This window comes from Urocampus carinirostris, chromosome 3 (genome assembly GCF_059441175.1).
Source record: "Urocampus carinirostris isolate Australia breed hairy pipefish chromosome 3, RoL_Ucar_1.0, whole genome shotgun sequence".
Classification (NCBI taxonomy): Eukaryota; Metazoa; Chordata; class Actinopteri; order Syngnathiformes; family Syngnathidae; genus Urocampus; species Urocampus carinirostris.
The window spans coordinates 76,484-94,251 of NC_142351.1; the positions used below are offsets into that span (position 1 = coordinate 76,484).

A 17,768-nucleotide genomic window follows, 5' to 3' on the forward strand; every position below is an offset into this window, starting at 1 on the left:
GCCAATTGCAGGGCACACAGGGACAGACAACTCATTCGCTCATTCACACCTTGTCTGTCCCTGTGTGCCCTGCAATTGGCTGGCAACCAGTTCAGGGTGTCCCCTGCCCACTGCCCGATGATTGCTGGGATGGGCTCCAGCACCCCCGCGACCCTACTGAGGATAAGCGGTATGGCTAATGAGATGAGATATATATATATATATTATTATTATTGTTATTATTTTTTTTCAATTATTAATTTTTAGACCCGGGGGGACCAAAACCACCCGCAAAAAGTGGAAATCTGCAAAGTAGCGACGCCCCTTTCAAAATAATAATAATAATAATAATAATAAAAATAATATCTATCTTTTTTTTGAAACTATTACAGGCCGCGAAGCTCCGAAGCCGCGATCGTCGAACCGCGAAGTAGCGAGGTCCCGCTGGTTGCGTCATTCTATATGGAATCCGCGAGAAAAGAGAGTGGATTGTGATTGTATTGAGAGGAAAATGAGAGTTCAAATTGAATTTCTATAAAGGTTTATAATTTGCTGTTTTTTAAGAAGATTTTTGGGGGTTTTTAAATATTTTTCGAGTTCATTTTCCGTAATATGAGCAAGTGTTGATGTGGATAACAACAAGTTACGCGCAGGGTTGGGTAGGGTTACTTTTACTGGATTACTTTCAATGACTCCAAAACCAAATATGCTCATGAAAGACAAAATAAACTAAATAGGAATATAATTATTAAATTTTGTGCAGGCTTGGGGAGTAACGGAATACACGGAACAGCAAAAATGATGTTGGCAAGCGGTTTGGATTGATTTTCATTTTGTTTCTGTGGTATTTGATGTTGGTTTTGCCAGAGTTCAAAGCCAGGAGAGAAATCTTACCACGTCTTGTGAGTCATCATTTGATTCCTATTTAGTTTCTTTTGTCTTTTATGAGCATATTTGGTATCAGAGTCATCCAAAAGTCATTGAAAGTCATCCAGTTCAAGTAACCCTACCCAACCCTGATTACCCACATGAAAATCCGTTTGAAAATGAGGACGTTGCGATTTCTTCTCAATGTACATGCATTGAGCGACCGAAGCTGCCCCGACCAAGATGGCTGCCACGTAGGCACGCACGTTAACAGGATGCCACAGTCGTCTATGTCTGTGTCCCACAATCCATTGCGGCGATGTTTGGAAGGAGAAACTGTCATGGCTGCCGCAACACCGCCGAACAAGAGAATGTCGAGAAAACCACCAAAAGTCCTGTAGTCGACTTTAAACAAAGTCAATTCGACAGAAGTATCAGTTTAAGGTCCTATCTGAAAGTTTGTCCTTTTTACTGCCGAGTTGGAGCGACACCTCGTGGCGTTTTTTTTCGTTGAAAGGTGAAGAAAATGTGCTCCAGTGGGGAAGAGAAGCTTCGGGGAGCCAAAGAGGAGACCGAGCGAGAACGTCGACGACCGGACCCTGTTTCCAAGCAGTTCGGGGCAGGTTAGTCATTTTTTGCTTCTGCTACATCTTGGATATCAGGGGCGTTACCAGTGGGGGGTGGCCGGGCCCTCACCCACGGACGCGTTCTGCCCACTCTAAGAAAAGGGCAGTCTGGGCAGCGCATACGTCATCTCGTATAGAATTGCGTATGTCGGCGGACACTAGTTTGGACTCTCCTGCCTCCGCAGTGTCCCCACAAAGGGAGCAGCCCCTCCCTGCATATTGCATCGTAGTAGTGATAGGAACACTTCAGAGGGTCGTCAACTAAGCCCAGAGAATCGTTGGTTACTCTGCCCAGTTTGGAGGACATTGCCTGCTCTCGCGACCTCAGCAGAGCGGAAAAGATCATCGAGGACTCTTCTCGCCCCGGCCGCCACCACCTCTTTGACCTGCTGCCGACGCGACAGGTCGCACAAAACAAAAACAGACTCAAAGATAGTTTCTTCCCCGGAGCCATCACCCCCCTAAATACACACTGCACAAAAAACTAAAACTCTCCACAAATGCTCTTTAAGGAGGAATAGCGAAGCCAACACAGGACCTCGTACAGGTGTCAAGTGACACCATGTCGCCTATTTCCACGACTTCCATCGCTTGTTGTAAACACCCAAAGTAAATATCTTCTGCTTTGACATGCCCACACTTTCTTGTGGAGATATTTTGTCTTCATATACAACCAACATATTGTTATCTTTTTTCATCTTTTATCTTTACAGTTAAATGCGAAACTTGAGTACCACGTCACAATTTTCTTGTCACAATATGTTCTACCCATTTAGTAACAATGATAATAAAGGTATATTCTATTCTCTTACCAAGTAACCTATTTTCAAGATTCTCGCCACCCAAAGATCCCCTCTCTAGTTTCCCTCTCAAGATCTCCTCCTCTACTACCCGAGTCCCACACCCCCTATTCGCCAGTAGAGTCTTTTGTTGTTGCTGTTTCAATAAGTCAAGTCAAGTTACACCGCTTCCCCTTTGTCTTGCGTTTGGGACTGTCCGACAACACGTGACACTTAGCTTCAAAGTAACCTCATACTACATCAGCTACAAACTGATCCTATATACATATATGGCCATTCACAACTTAGCTCCTCCTTACCTGTCCGACCTTCTCCAGGTGCACGTCCCCACTCGCTCCCTCGGATCCTCGTCCTCCCTCCGACTGTCAGTGCCCCCTGCCCACCTGAACACCATGGGAGCCAGAGCCTTCAGTCGCGCTGCTCCCAAGCTTTGGAACAATCTACCTCCGGACCTCCGAAACTGCACACCTCTCTCCACTTTTGAGTCCCGTCTAAAAACACACCTGTTCGGGACTGCCTACAACACATAGCTTCTCCATTTCCTATGTTTTTATGATTTGATGTCTTGTTTTTATGTATTATTTCGCTTACAACTTTTTCAATTGTATTTTTTTCATTGTCTGTACAGTGTCCTTGGGTGGCCTGAAAGGCGCTTTTAATATAAAATGCATTGTTATTATTATTATTACTTTTGTTTCCTCGTCCTTGAGGGAGAAGGACCAGCTTTGAAGGTTCAGACGTTGTGAGTCTTCAGATCGGCACCTGGACCAGGCGCGTGTTCTACAGTAGGTAGAACCTGCTGCATCTTTTGGAATTCTGAGACGGGAAGCTTGAGCTCTCTATAACTTACTCTATATTGAACGTTGAGGTTGACTGTGTATTGTGCACTGAGGCCCTTGCAACACCCGTCGCGACCTGCCAAAATGACTTTAACTCTGGAGAGCGCTGTTTTTCAGATCAAACTTTTTCAACTGGACCAAAATGTCATTCAATAGCCCTAAAAGGGCAACAAAAAAGAAGTGCTAAAAGCACAGGGAAAGATACAAACTGGAGAAACAGAGAGTCAAGTAACCAAAACACACAATTTTACTTCTCTTTTTTTCATTCTTGATGTTTTATGTTACATGTAGCAGCAAGATGGCGGACAATTATGTCAGGTCCCTTAATGTGAGACTCATGGTACGTAAAATAAATGCTTATTTCTCAACCTAACCCTAACCCTAAACAAACGTTTATTTAAAATTGCCTATTAGTCATGTCGTGTTTTTGTTTGTTTCAATTGTGTGTGTGTTTTTTTTGTCAACTTTTTCTTAAATTTGACACTCAAAGGCATTCGAAAAGTCTTGAATTGAACTTGGATTAAGCTGTAGGAAGCCTTTGGTCTTCTCTGCGTCCCTTTTTGAGTTTCTGTGACTAAAGGCGTCACAAATAAATGCCATTTGTGTTGCAGACATGGGTGAAGACCATCTTCCTACTGCGAGGCAGGAACCAGAGTGTCCAGGAACTGTCTACAAGATACTCCGAATTGTGTTGAACAGAGCAGGTTGGTGGTTTTACTTTCCGCAATCCGAGATATTTGGCCGTCGACGTCCAGCGTACTTTCTTTTGAGTTTCGGGCTTCTGTCTCGCTCATTCTTTCAAGTCGAGTGCCATTTATCTGTAAAGGCCTTACCCACAAGATGTCTCGTTGGACTGCGCAGGTTACAACGACACCGTTCCCTGATCTTAAAGCGACATGCGAGCACGAAAAAACTCAAAACCTTTAACACTGGGAAAATAAGAAACCTTGAAAAAGGCCCTCACCAGTGGTCATCCCCCTTCCAGGATGACCAGGGAGAAATAGACTAGCGTCGGGTAACAGAACACAAAAGATAGTGAACATCAATAAGATAGATGGATAGATAGATAGATAGATACTTTATTCATCCCCGTAGGGAAATTCACACTTCCAGCAGTCTACCCCGTTGTTTATTAACAGATGAACATGATGCCCGAGGGGTGCTTGTAGCGGAGCGGATGACGTCACGCCAGTCCAAAAATTCGACATCTCTGCGGCAGATGGAAAACTTTTCTTTGTGAAAATCCAGGGATACACCACCTCGTGTTAGCAAGTCCGCCTCCTCTCCGATTCCCCCCGGCTTTCGTGTCTCTGTTTAGCGGCGTTGAAGCAGGATTGCTCCGGGTAGCTCCGGGTGGCTACACGTTAGCGTCCGGAATGCTAAACGTGAGCCACGTTTCCGCAAAACACAGCAACTGCGCTCCCTGTGCGCTTCACCTGAACAATACCAGAAAGCATTTTGATTTTTTTTTACATATGTGTATTTGTATTTGATCATAAAGTTGGACTTTTGCATTCAAATGTTCCTTAGTTATGAACTGTTTTCATGATTAACTATTAGTTAGCAAAATATGAAGAAGGTGTGCGAGTTTCCCTTCTTTGGAGGGAATAGACCACCACAAAGGTAAGAAATCCTATTCATAATTCTTTTCTTTATCCTTTGAGCGCTCACCACTTGTGGCGGAGACCCGGGTGCTAAATGACGTGTAAACGAGCTGATTTTTTTAGTTTGACACCTTCACGTTAGCGTCATCTTTCGTACGGAAGATGACGCTAACGCGAACGTATGATTAGCCCGGGTTAGCTTCATGTTTACGTTCGTGGTGTTGGAACGGATGAAACCGATTTGACATGACTTTTAATGGGGAAAAAAATGACTTCGGCGATCGCACAAATCGGTTTTTGAACAGGTTGGTTGTACAACTTGTTAATCACATTCGTTTCTTTAGTTTATCGATGAAAAACAATAGTGCTAGATAAATAGGTCAATTGTACGATTTCAACGTCTATCCATGTTGTAGATTTGGACTGCTGTAAAAGGACAGCTCAGTTCGATACATATAAAAAAAATTGTTGTGCGAGTCTTTAATCTTGGCGTGGCACGGCGATTTACAAGAAAATTTGAAAGCGGCACGCCATACCCAAAAGCTTGCCGACCTCTGCTCTAGACCAGTGGTCCCCAAACTACGGCCTCCACATTTGGTCCGGCCCCCTGAACAATACCAGAAAGCATTTTGATTTTTTTTCATATATGTGTATTTGTATTGGATCATAAAGTTGGACTTTTGCAATCAAAAGTTCCTTAGTTATGAACTATTTTCTATATTAGTAACTATTTTATACGGCGCAACAAGGGTTGCTGACTACTTAAAATGTTATATTTTGGGATTTTGGTGTTGTTTTGTAAAGCATAAAAAGTGAAGTACCAGTATATCACCATTAGGTGACATAGTCTCACAGGTCAGAGAAGGGTGTTTGGGGCATGTCTCGCGGGACCTCACGTGATTTAATAAATCACTCTTAATGTCAACAAGTAAATGGTGTCGTGTGAGACTGCCATTTACCATCTATTTTGCAGGTGAGATGTACAATCCATTTTGACATTTAGGCACTCCTGAAATCATCCCACTTTTTCTGTTCCAAACTGACCCCGGCCCTGCGTCAGAGAAAGGAAAAGTGATGTGGCCCTCACAGGAAAAAGTTTGGGGACTCCAGCTCTAGACCTTGTTCTGGTCACCTCCAATGTTCCCGATGCCAGCATCTGGACCCGAAGCATGTCGACGCCTGCACGGACCAGCCAACCGAGATGGGAAGCTGCGTCGTCGCTCTTGTAGACTTTTGGACTGTTTTACAGGCTCGAGGCGTCGTGGCGGTGTCGAGTCGGGCGTTTTTCATATGTGCATTTCTCAGAATTCAATGCAATGAAAAGAACTTGTTTTTATATTCCTAACTATAAAAAAAAATCTTTCTCACACACATACGTTTCAAACATCAGCCTAATCAAAGCCTAATCCATCAAAGCGGCGCTGCCACGAGCGGCTGCCTTTTCCAGCAGCTGCCCAATTGTTTTATTGTCTGCTCCTATCCGGTGTTTTTTTCTTCCCGTTTTGACAACTACACTATGGATTACTTCTATCCTATGGACATGGGTTTTAGCGCACAATAAATGCGTGTACTCAAGAAATTTCAACTCCTTGCCCTAAAGAATTCTCGTGCCGGCGCGATGAAGGGGCCCATGGTGGAAGGACAGCCGGAGCTAGCGAAGCGGCTAGCGGCGTTATAAGTCTTCGGTACCATCCGTAATCATGGTAAATGTGAACTCACGACCAAATAAGATCATCGAGTGCTTTTTGAAAACATCGAAGCGCACAGGGAGCGCAGTTGCTGTGTTTTGCGGAAACGTGGCTCACGTTTAGCATTCCGGACGCTAACGTGTAGCCACCCGGAGCTACCCGGAGCAATCCGGCTTCAACGCCGCTAAACAGAGACACGAAAGCCGGGGGGAATCGGAGAGGAGGCGGACTTGCTAACACGAGGTGGTGTATCCCTGGATTTTCACAAAGAAAAGTTTTCCATCTGCCGCAGGGATGTCGAATTTTTGGACTGGCGTGACGTCATCCGCTCCGCTACAAGCACCCCTCGGGCATCATGTTCATCTGTTAATAAACAACGGGGTAGACTGCTGGAAGTGTGAATTTCCCTACGGGGATGAATAAAGTATCTATCTATCTATCTATCTATCTAGCAAATGCGAAGGCGGGCCGTAGTTTGGGGACCACTGCCGTAAAGCCTCTAAATAACACAGCGCGCAACTGAAAATGTCTAAATGTCATCTCAAAATGTGCACTCAAAAACATCCTTATTATATTGCTGGCGCTGGCGTGCCACCGGTTAAGCCCCGGTCTAGAGTATTCCTATCTTTATGACGAGCACATCAACTACTCGATTCAAAGCAAATGTATCAATCAGCGACTTCAAAGCAAGCGCATGTGAACGAGAACATGAAAATCAGCAATCATTTCAACATTGTCCGCATCATTGACTACGTCTGTTCCGAAAATTCATCCCAAAAATGTGAATATGGTCCAGGTGGACGACGACATCCATTGGTTTCGACATTGAGGACTAAGCGTGTTGTGGTAAATAGACTTGCATTGAAGCCTACAAAAGCATTGCCATGTCAAGAATTCTGAGATAACTTTATTGTCTCGTCAATGACAATGGCTTCAATTGAGTACACCCAAAAGGCGGTCCGGTCTTTAAACGTATCATGATCGGAATTTTGTTTTTCTCGCAAGGAAAAGTGTTTGTCTCCCTATAAGGAGATAAGGAGATAGTTCCTCCAAACAACCTGAGGTCAGTTTATACAGAGACTTCTGTTCCTTGCACGAAACGATGTCAACACGACCTTTCTCACAACTGTAAGCAAGTCTTTCTGAATTTCTAAATGTATAAATCTATTCTACAAATGCAAGTCTATTTACCACAACAAGCGCTTTAAAGGTTTTAAAAACAGTAGCGAGTAAACATACTTTCCGATATAAGAGCAACACCGCCACCTAATGTGATTTCTTCTGCCTCCTCACCTGAAAAGGGAGAATGGGAGGTTAGAAGCACAGAATAAGATGCGATAGAAGAGAACAGATCCGGATGTGTGGTGTATACAATGGAACGCTCCAGACTACAAAAACCATGTGAATTGCATGAATCTAGCATAACGCTAGTTCGTTAGGCTCACAATTCACCTGTGACTTGGCCTGAACTAGTGTATCCTGTCACGGAAGGCTTAACCAGTAATCTATATTTTTAGAAAGACCGAGAGCGCTTTCCCAGTTAGGCCGAAGACCGTCTCTTCTCGGCAGGTCGGGTCGGCCCCGGAAAGCGGGCCGGTGATCCGCAAACCGAAATCCCTGCCGTGTACAGAAACTTGCTAGCCACCGGTCGAGCGAGACATTTCTGCTAAAGCTCTCATCGTTGCCTCTCGCAGGGGCCAGAGACGACGACTCGATGCCGACTCCTCTTTCTGGCGCGTTTACAGGTCCTAGCGATATTTTTCTTTGTAATCTCAGATTGCCTCATCCTAGTATCATTGGCGTCGTTGCGAATGACTATTTTGGAGTAGCTAGCCATGTCAGCTCCCTCAAATTAGCCTCAATGTTGGGGTCTCTGGCCCCAGAAATACACAAAACCGTTGCCGGGGTGCTAAGCTTTATGTTACGGGAGATGGAGTCACCTATAACTAGGGTGCGGGAGCCAGTAGACCGGGGTGGAGTGGAACTAGTGAGGGGGCTGAACTTATGTGTCTGGATTGGTTTAGGGCTGATTCTAACCGGACTAGCAGGTTCGCTACAACCCACGCTAGCAGATGTGTCCGCGGCACCTAACATTTTCCTTTTAGACCGCTCTAGCTCACGGACTCGTCCGTCTAGAAGGGCAGAGCGAGAGCAACCTTTGCATCGACCCGTACGTAATTGCGAGCGGTCGGAAGTTGAGCGGCGTCTTGGCGTCCGGGAAGGAGTCGCTTCTTCACCCGCGTAAGGCAGCCGCGATAAATAATCGGGCGCGGCGCTTGCCTTACGCCAATCCTCCGAGAGACTTACCTGAAACTTTTCAGCCGTTCAAGATCAAAAAATCTCGGTCCGGAATTCCGATATCGAAGAGATTCAAAGTCGGCATCGGGGCGAGCAGTCTCCGGCACTGCGATGGCGCCACGGAGCGCGTCGAGTGTTGCGGCGTCGTTGCCCCGAAACGGCCATCAAAAACCCTCGGTAGATACTAGGGACGACATTTTGGTCCTAAAAAAGTCGGCTGAACAGTGCTTCTTAAGGCTGTATGTCTCCACACCACGCACACGCCTCCCCCTTTAGCCTTACCGGCAGCTGCAGTGCGGTCTCTTTGGCGTATAGAGTGAATCCGTAGCCGAACGGCCACCTCGGCTATTTTGTCCGAAAGCCGGGTCGCCGTGAAAATAAAGGCGCGGCGCTCACTTACGTCCCGTTAGAACGGAATCCTTGTTCTCGGCTCACGAGCGCGCGTTAGCGAGTAGGAGGCCGGGTAGCGGTGGCCGGCTAGCTCGGGCTTTTAGCCCGGCACGGAGCCCCGCCGTTTTCCCTGGCTCGCGTCGCCGTCTCAGGAGCGCCGTCCCCGGATCGGCCCGCTCGCTCCGCCTCGGTGCGGCGCGCTCTTCGCGGGGGTGGCGGCGGTCGCCACGGGAGCGAACCATGACTCGTCGCTCGGGCGATATCAAGCCGGTAAAAAGCAGTTGACTGTGTGAGTTGCCAAAGTGGAGTAGTTCCTGCCTGGTATTTGTTACCAATTGGTGGAAAATAAATCAAAGAAAATAGAAAACTAGAGCATAAAAGCGAAAAGCCGGCAAGCACGCGTGGAACGAGCAAACACGTCTGCCACACATCTATATTTTCGATACCTAGACTATGTAAACAATACTTTCCGTAAACACAAGGGCACTCTGATTGAAAAAAGACTAAACTTATGCAAGAACTTTGCAAAAATTCTCAGCCCCTGATGTCTCGGGTGACGTGATCACATGATTCGGGTCGTCACGGTGATGGCAGGGTCCTACGATACGTCATCCCAACCAAGGCCCTGGTCATTTTTTTTTTAGGAAGACTAAAGATTTGAAGCCTTAACAGTATTTTAGTATTTAGATTTTAGTATGGCGGCGCCCTGTTCGGCTGCGGCTGCATCAGCTCGCAACGGTTTTTTTACACGTCAGCCATAAGATCCAGTCTTCGGCTCTAACTGCTGATTAAGTTACGATCGCAGTTTTTTTTGCTGGATATGCGATCATCCAGACATCAAGCGCTCGGTGTTGATTAGCCACGGACTGCTATGTCAACAAGACCCAGCGGCCTACAAAACAGCGAAACAGAGTGGCAAGACAGCGGCGTGACGAGGAAGCGGGCCGGGCTAACAGCTAGGCTAAAGGCTAACCCCTCTAACATCCATTTTGCTCTCCAACGTTCGCTCTCTGGACAATAAACTGGACCATTTAACAACCGGAAGTGGCATCGAACCGCGAGATGACGAACTGCTGCGCTAAAATTCTGACGAAGACACGGTTAATCTTATCTATCCCGGCTGACGTTCAAAGAACCTGTGCGGGTCAGATGTATCGACATTTCGTTCTGTATACACGTGTACACGAATGACAATAAAGTAAATCTGAATCTGAATCTGAATCTGAGTATGTACTTATCTTTGCTTTTCTATTCAGCGCCCCACGAAGTAATAGATAGATGGATAGATAGATAGATACTTTATTCATCCCCGTAGAGAAATTCACACTTCCAGCAGTCTACCCCGCTGTTTATTAACAGATGAACATGATGCCCTAGGGGTGCTTGTAGCGGAGTGGATGACGTATCGCTAGTCCAAAAGTTCGACATCCCTGCGGCAGATGGAAATCTTTTCTTTGTGAAAATCCAGGGATAGACCACCTCGTGTTAGCAAGTCCGCCTCCTCTCCGATTCCCCCCGGCTTTCGTGTCTCTGTTTAGCGGCGTTGAAGCCGGATAGCTCCGGGTAGCTCTGGGTGGCTACACGTTAGCATCCGGAATGCTAAACGTGAGCCATGTTTGTGCAAAACACAGCGGCGAATGCAGGAACAAAACGCGGCACTAAGTGTTGACAAAGATCGGATCGAAGCCACTCCTACCATCTAGTGGTCATTTCATTCCCAGAGGCCTAATACTTACTGATCAGCAGCGCCTAAGCCTTTAGAGTTTTTTTAAGTTTTGGCACTCGGGGACAATGCTTCCGAACGAGTTGAGGGCAATACAAATAAACGTGACTTGTGTCTTGCAGACGTCGGCCGAGAATATCTTCCTACTGCGCGGCAGGAACCAGAGTTGCCTGCCGTTAAAATTAAGGAGGAGGAGGAAGATCTGAAGCCCTATCACGTTAAGCAAGAGACTGAGGATGGGGAGCCTGTTCACGTGAAAGAGGAGGACAATTTTCAAGTCCGTTCAACCGCCGAAGATCAAGGTCAACCTGAAGATAACGGTCGGCAGGAGTCTCTAAGCATCAGCTCCCGTCAACACGTGGAAACGGATGACGATGACACGTCCCGCTCCGCAAACGCTGAAGGTGGTAACACATGTTCTCAGTGCGGGAAAACGTTTCCACGCAAGTCTTATATAAGGTTACATATGAAATTCCACACTGGTGAGAAGCCCTTTTCTTGCTCAGTTTGCGGTAAAAGGTTCACCCTAAATGGACACTTGAAATCACACAAACTAACCCACACTGGCGAGAAGCCTTTTGTCTGCTCAGTTTGTGGGAAAAGATTCACTGAGAGTGGGAGTCTAAAAAAACACACACTAATCCACACTGGGGGAAAGCCTTTTGCCTGCTCAGTTTGTGGTCTAAGATTTGCTTTGAGTTGGACCTTAAAACAACACACTCTAACCCACACTGGGGAGAAGCCTTTCTCCTGCTCAATTTGTGGAAAACAATTCTCACAGAATGGGAGCTTAAAAGTACACCAAAAAACCCACACTGGCGAGAAGCCTTTTTCCTGCTCAGTTTGCGGCCAAAGATTCACCAAGAGTGGGAGCTTAAAAATACACACAAGAACTCACACTTGCGAGAAGCCTTTTTCTTGTTCGGTTTGTGGTAAAACATTCACACAGAGTGGGGACTTAACAAAACACATTAGAATCCACACTGGCGAAAAGCCTTTTGCTTGCTCAGTTTGTGGTAAGAAATTCACCCAAAATGGACACTTAAAATTACACCAACTAACCCACACGGGTGAGGAGCCGTTTGCCTGCTCATTCTGCGCTAAAAGATTCATGGAGAGTGGGAGCTTGACAAAACACATTAGAACCCACACTGGCGAGAAGCCTTTTGCCTGCTCAATTTGTGGTAAAAGATTCACCGAAAGTGGGAGCTTAAAAAAACACACGAGAACCCACACTGGTGAGAAGCCTTTCGCCTGCTCAATTTGTGGCAAACGATTTTCTCAGAACAGGAGCTTAAAATCACACAAATTAACACACACTGATGAGAAGCCTTTTTCCTGCTCAATTTGTGGTCAGAGATTCAGCCGGAAGAATGACCTCAAACTACACACTAGAATCCATACTGACGAGAAGCCTTTTGCCTGCCCATTTTGTGATAAAAAATTCTCCCAACAAGGAAACTTGAAGTTACACACGAGAACCCACACTGGCGAGAAGCCTTTTTCCTGCTCAGTTTGCGGTCAAAGATTCACCGAAAGTGGGAGCTTAAAAAAGCACACATTAACCCACACTGGGGAGAAGCCTTTTGCCTGCTCAGTGTGCTATAAAAGATTCACCCAGAGTGGAGACTTAAAAAAACACACAAGAACCCACACTGGTGAGAAGCCTTTCGCCTGCTCAATTTGTGGCAAACGATTTTCTCAGAACAGGAGCTTAAAATCACACAAATTAACACACACTGATGAGAAGCCTTTTTCCTGCTCAGTTTGCGGTAAAAGTTTCACAGAAAGTGGCAGCTTAAAAAAACACAGACTAACCCACACTGGGGAGAAGCCTTTTGTCTGCTCATTTTGTGGTAAAAGATTCATTGAGAGTGGGAACTTAAAGAAACACACTAGAACCCACACTGGTGAGAAGCCTTTTTACTGCTCCGTATGCGGTCAAAGATTCACCGAAAGTGGGAGCTTAAAAAAACACACACTCACCCACACTGGGGAGAAGCCTTTCGCCTGCTCAGTTTGCGAGAAAAGATTCACCCAGAGTGGGGACTTAAAAAAGCACACGAGAACTCACACTGGCGAGAAGCCTTTCGCCTGCTCAATTTGTGGTCAACGATTTTCTCAGAATAGGAGCTTAAAATCACACAAAATATCACATACTGATGAGTAGCCTTTTTCATGCTCAGTTTGCGGTAAAAGTTTCACGGAAAAAAAACATAGACTAACCTACAATGGGAAGAGGCATTTTTACTGCTCAGTTTGCAGTCAAAATATTCACAGAGAGTGTAAACATAACCTGCACAGGTGAGATACCTTTGACCTGTTGACTTTGTGGTATAACCTAAAATCATCCATATCGCACACTAGAAATTACACACAAGAACCCACGCTGGCTATAGAAGACTTTTGCCTGGACTGTATGTGGTCAAACATTCACTAAGAGTTGTAACTTAAAAACAATGGTACGCAAGAATGGTGAGTGCAACAACCTGTCTTTGGTGTTTTGGGCAAATATCCCATGTTGGCACGCTATGAAAACAATCCCTGATCATTGAAATGAGTCCATTATCTTCAAACCGGGTTCATTGATCGGTACTGTGAACCTGTTGCATCATTTCTTCCACCTTCCCCCTTGCTAACTGTAAGGGAAATTATGGTCTAAGGTTGCCCTTCTATATTCTATACTGTTACTTTTATACATTTATATTTACTCAATAATTGTGCAGTTGCGTCTGAGTTTTCTGGTGCTGGTCAAGAGCATAAGATTCCCGAGCCAAGGAACTTTGTTTCTACAATTTGGAGGCCAGTGGTGTGCTTCCTGTTATCAAACGGGTGCACAGAACTCCTTTTGGCTATCCCGTACCACCCAAGGACAGGAGCATAAGATTCCCGAGCCAAGGAACTTTGTCTCTACAAATTGGAGGCCACTGGTCATTTTTTCAAGACTTCAATCTATTTTCAAACAATGAACTGCTGTGATGTATCATTTATTAGACTTGCAACATAATACACTGCATTGAAATATGTCATTCCTGTCTCAACCAATCAGAATGCCCTTAGGTGCACGTGTTTTATTCTATCCTCCAATCAGAAATCTGGGAAACGGTAAAAGAAAGAGGCTGACGCTTCAGTCCGTGGGATTATATCATTGAAATCCAAGAACGCAATTTTGCCTCGTTTCGATGCGCTCGCTTTGCTTGAATAAACGAGTTTGATTGTAAGTCAAAAGTTTCTTCTTTCATCCGGACATGGTTTCGAACCTGACATTTGGGCAGTGTGATAGTTCAGATGTCCCTTGGTTGAACATTTGCAGGCGACACGGTGGATAAGCGGTTAGCGCGTCTGTGGCAAACTTCTGAAAATATGGGTTCAGGGACGGCTGGGTGGTTTGGACATTCAAGTAGTGATAAGCTTGTTCATCTCCTCTCGCGTGAGAGGAGTGTTAAAGTCAATCATTCTAAAAAGTCTTTGGTGGCTTTATTACTCAAATAAAAACAAATATGAAGTTATAAGACTTCTCTGTGGTAGCTGCTGCGCCATGCTCAGCCGGCCGTGTCTCTCGGCGAACAGTCCGTCCCACTCGGTAGGCCTTGTTTATGATGTCAATGGGAGTAAACAGGAAAAGGAACACACACACGAGCACGATTTAACAATAAAAGAATATAAGATTGATAAACGTATAAAAGATGTCATTAGTCTGATGATTGCAACGTTACTATATGTGTGGGTGAGAGAAAGATCGTTTTTATAGTTAGGAATATAACAACGAGTTCTTTTCATTGCATTGAATTCTGGGAAATGCGCATATCCAAAACGGCCAGCTTGACAAGGAGCCGCCAGAGAGCGTGAAATGAATCGTACCGTGAATTTTTATGGACGAGTGTGTTACGATTGACAAACTTTAACAAATACGTAACAAATGTCGATTTATAGCTCGGTTAAAACATTTGCCTATCCTACGGAAAGCATTTTCAAAAGACGACGAGGAACAGATTCGCCGATCCTGAGAAAGATATGAATTTCAAAATAGCGGATGAATCGATCTTCAGACGGATCATAAGAATTCTAGAATATTCATGGAAAATAAATGGATAAGAGAGAATTTCTACATGGTCGTTCAGATTGAGGCTATTGATTTACCAAAAATCCCAATATGTAAGCAGGATTGATTCATCGGGAATGGAAATCCATTTTTGAAAGACAAGGGACTGGAAAGGACAGATTGAACGGTGAAGAGGTGTCTCATCTGAACGAAGAGGAAGAAAATAATGTTTGCTGCGATGTGGGACGCGGCCGGAAAAATGAACAAAACGTCGATTCATCCATTGTCATCGGCGGGGTCGCGGGGGCGCCGGAGCCCATCCCGGCTGTCTTCGGGCAGGGGACACCCTGAATCGGTTGCCAGCCAGAGGAAGAGCAACTCACAAAGACAATGGAGTCGATCTATTTTTGGGAGACGGACACGTTTTGCAAAAATTCTGGCGACTGGGCGAGCAACATTCAAGCAGTGAGACGAAATAAAAAGGAGAAATGATTATAAGCATGAAGCTTCTACCAAATAAAGCCAATACGCTAAAAGGATTTTTTTTTTTCGAAACAATTGTATTCTCCATCTATCGACATCATGAACACATCATATCAAAGAAATGTACTAGTATCAATGCGATTATCAAGAAAAAAGGGTCATTTGATTTGAATGAGGTTATCAAAAGCGTTAAGCATTTGTAAAATTGTGCAATCAGAACCTAGCAACAACAATGACCATTCACGTATAAGTAACCCTCTTCATTGAAATTTTTCACGAAAACAATGAAATGATCTGCATTTCTCTAGCGCTTTTCAAGTCAATGACTTCCCAAAGCACTTTAGAATAGAATAGATATGCCTTTATTGTCATTGTTACAACATGGATATGCTGCGACAACGAAATTGGACGACTCCAGTTCCACATTTACAGTGAGGATAAGGAAACAAAGAAACAAGGGAACAAAGAACTAACTGACTTTGTTGTCCTCGGGGGGGGGGGGGGGGGGGGGTGATGGTCAAACAGAGTTTCTGGACACAACCGAATGTTTGATCTTACATTACACAGTCCAACGTTTTACAATGTGATCCACATTTCCCAATTACGGCCTTGCAGCCATGTAAGGCGCTAACCTGCTTATTGGGGGTATTAGGGGTTCAGTGTCTTAACTGAGGACACTTCAACATGTAACACGGACGAGCCGGGATTCGAACTGGGATCCCTTGATCACGAGACGAGCGCTCTACCTCCTGAGCTACTCTCGCCCAAAACATTGCATGCGACAATATTAGACACAAAACTTCAGAGAAAACATGAAATTAAGATTTAAAAAGGGAATACAAGAGGAAAAAGTCTCAAGACAAACGAGCAAAGAAGACAAAAGTAATGCTTAAAGACTGGCCTCAAATGATAATGCAACGTTTATGATTAAAAACAAATTGTGAACCGGAACGGCAGTGAAATCAAAAACGATTCATTTTGTTTTTGTGTCATGTTTCTTGATAGATGATCTATTTCCTCGTGTGCCCGCATAAAATTTTGCCTCATATCAACAATTATAATGATTATAATAACAAGATCGCCGACCTAGGTCGCTAGGGTTGGGGCCTGTTCTCACCAGAGCCACAAAGCTTGAAGAGCCTGTGGTTCTCTCCGTCCCTGTCGTTTGGATGAGAACAATCCCCGTGAAGTTCAACGCCCAAAGAGATAAGAACCTTTATTTCTTCAACTTCCTGCTTGGCCATGTGCCACTTCTCACACACTCCTCTCCCCTGAGGGACTTTTTCTCAAAGGTACACAATAATAATAATAATAATAATAATTTCCTTGTATTGTCATTCTGTGTAACAATGTACACAGAACGAAATGTCGATTACACCTGACCCGTTGTAGCGAGCCGATGCAGCCGCAGCCAACAGAGGGCGCCGCCATTTACCCATGTTATAAGTCTTAGGTATGACTCGGCCGAGGCGCGAACCAGCGACCTCCCAGAATGGTTAATGCAATAACCTGTCTTTGGTGTTTTGGGCCAATATCCCATGTCGGCACGCTTGAAAACAATCCCTGATCATTGAAATGAGTCTATTATCTTACAAACAAGACCAAATTTGGTCAAAATTTCTGTGAAAAACGGAGTTTGTGGAGCTGGTCCTCTTTTCTACAGCCTGGACAAAGACGGGAGCACAGAAAGCCGGGTAGCAACCAAAGGAGGGGTCCTCGGCACACAGATCCCAGACTACAGAAACGAAGTTTATAAGATTATTCCTACACAGTTTCGGGATCAGATGAACAAATTGTACATCTAACAACAATCACTTTGTTAGACCTGTTAGCAATTAGCACTTTGATGGGGTAAATCCTATGAAATATTTTGAACAACATTTCTCTTTGTTTCTAAATAAGTAGCAATTGGATAACAAGTCTTTTTCCCGTCAATCAATTCACCTCATTTCATCCAAAAAGGCAAACGCAATCCAGCCAGCAGACTTCTTTTTGGCTCTCGGAGTCATCATTGCTAGACCGGCATTTTCAGAGCGGAGGTTCCATATAGCAGGGGTCGGGAACCTATGGCTCGCGAGCCAGATGCGGCTCTTTTGATGATAACATCTGGCTCGCAAATCTGGGTTTAAAAAAATGATCGTTTGTTTAAATGCATCCATCGATTTTCTATCGATCATGTCTTGTGCAGAGTCGCAGTTGCACGAGCGATTGTTTATTTGAATCGGACGATAACACCCTATGTTGGCCGTTACTGGGGGCACAGGTACACGCCCCCTTTTGCGTCCATTGGCACTTGGGTGTCGGTCATTAGCTCAAAGCTAACTCTTGGACGGAGAAGATGGCGAAACGAAAAAAAGATGACGAATATCGTAGATTTCGGGACGAATAGACGGAAGAATTTGCCTTTGTGAAGAGCTATGCCTCATTTG

General features: G+C 44.9%; 1 long non-coding RNA gene across 1 annotated transcript; it reads left to right on the forward strand.

Moving 5' to 3' along the window:
- Window positions 1-1,183: 1,183 nt before the first annotated feature.
- On the forward strand, window positions 1,184-9,004 carry LOC148368165 (uncharacterized). Its single transcript, XR_015849924.1, has 3 exons — window positions 1,184-1,469; window positions 3,723-3,815; window positions 5,776-9,004. It is a non-coding gene; the product is annotated as an uncharacterized LOC148368165 (long non-coding RNA).
- Window positions 9,005-17,768: the final 8,764 nt, after the last annotated feature.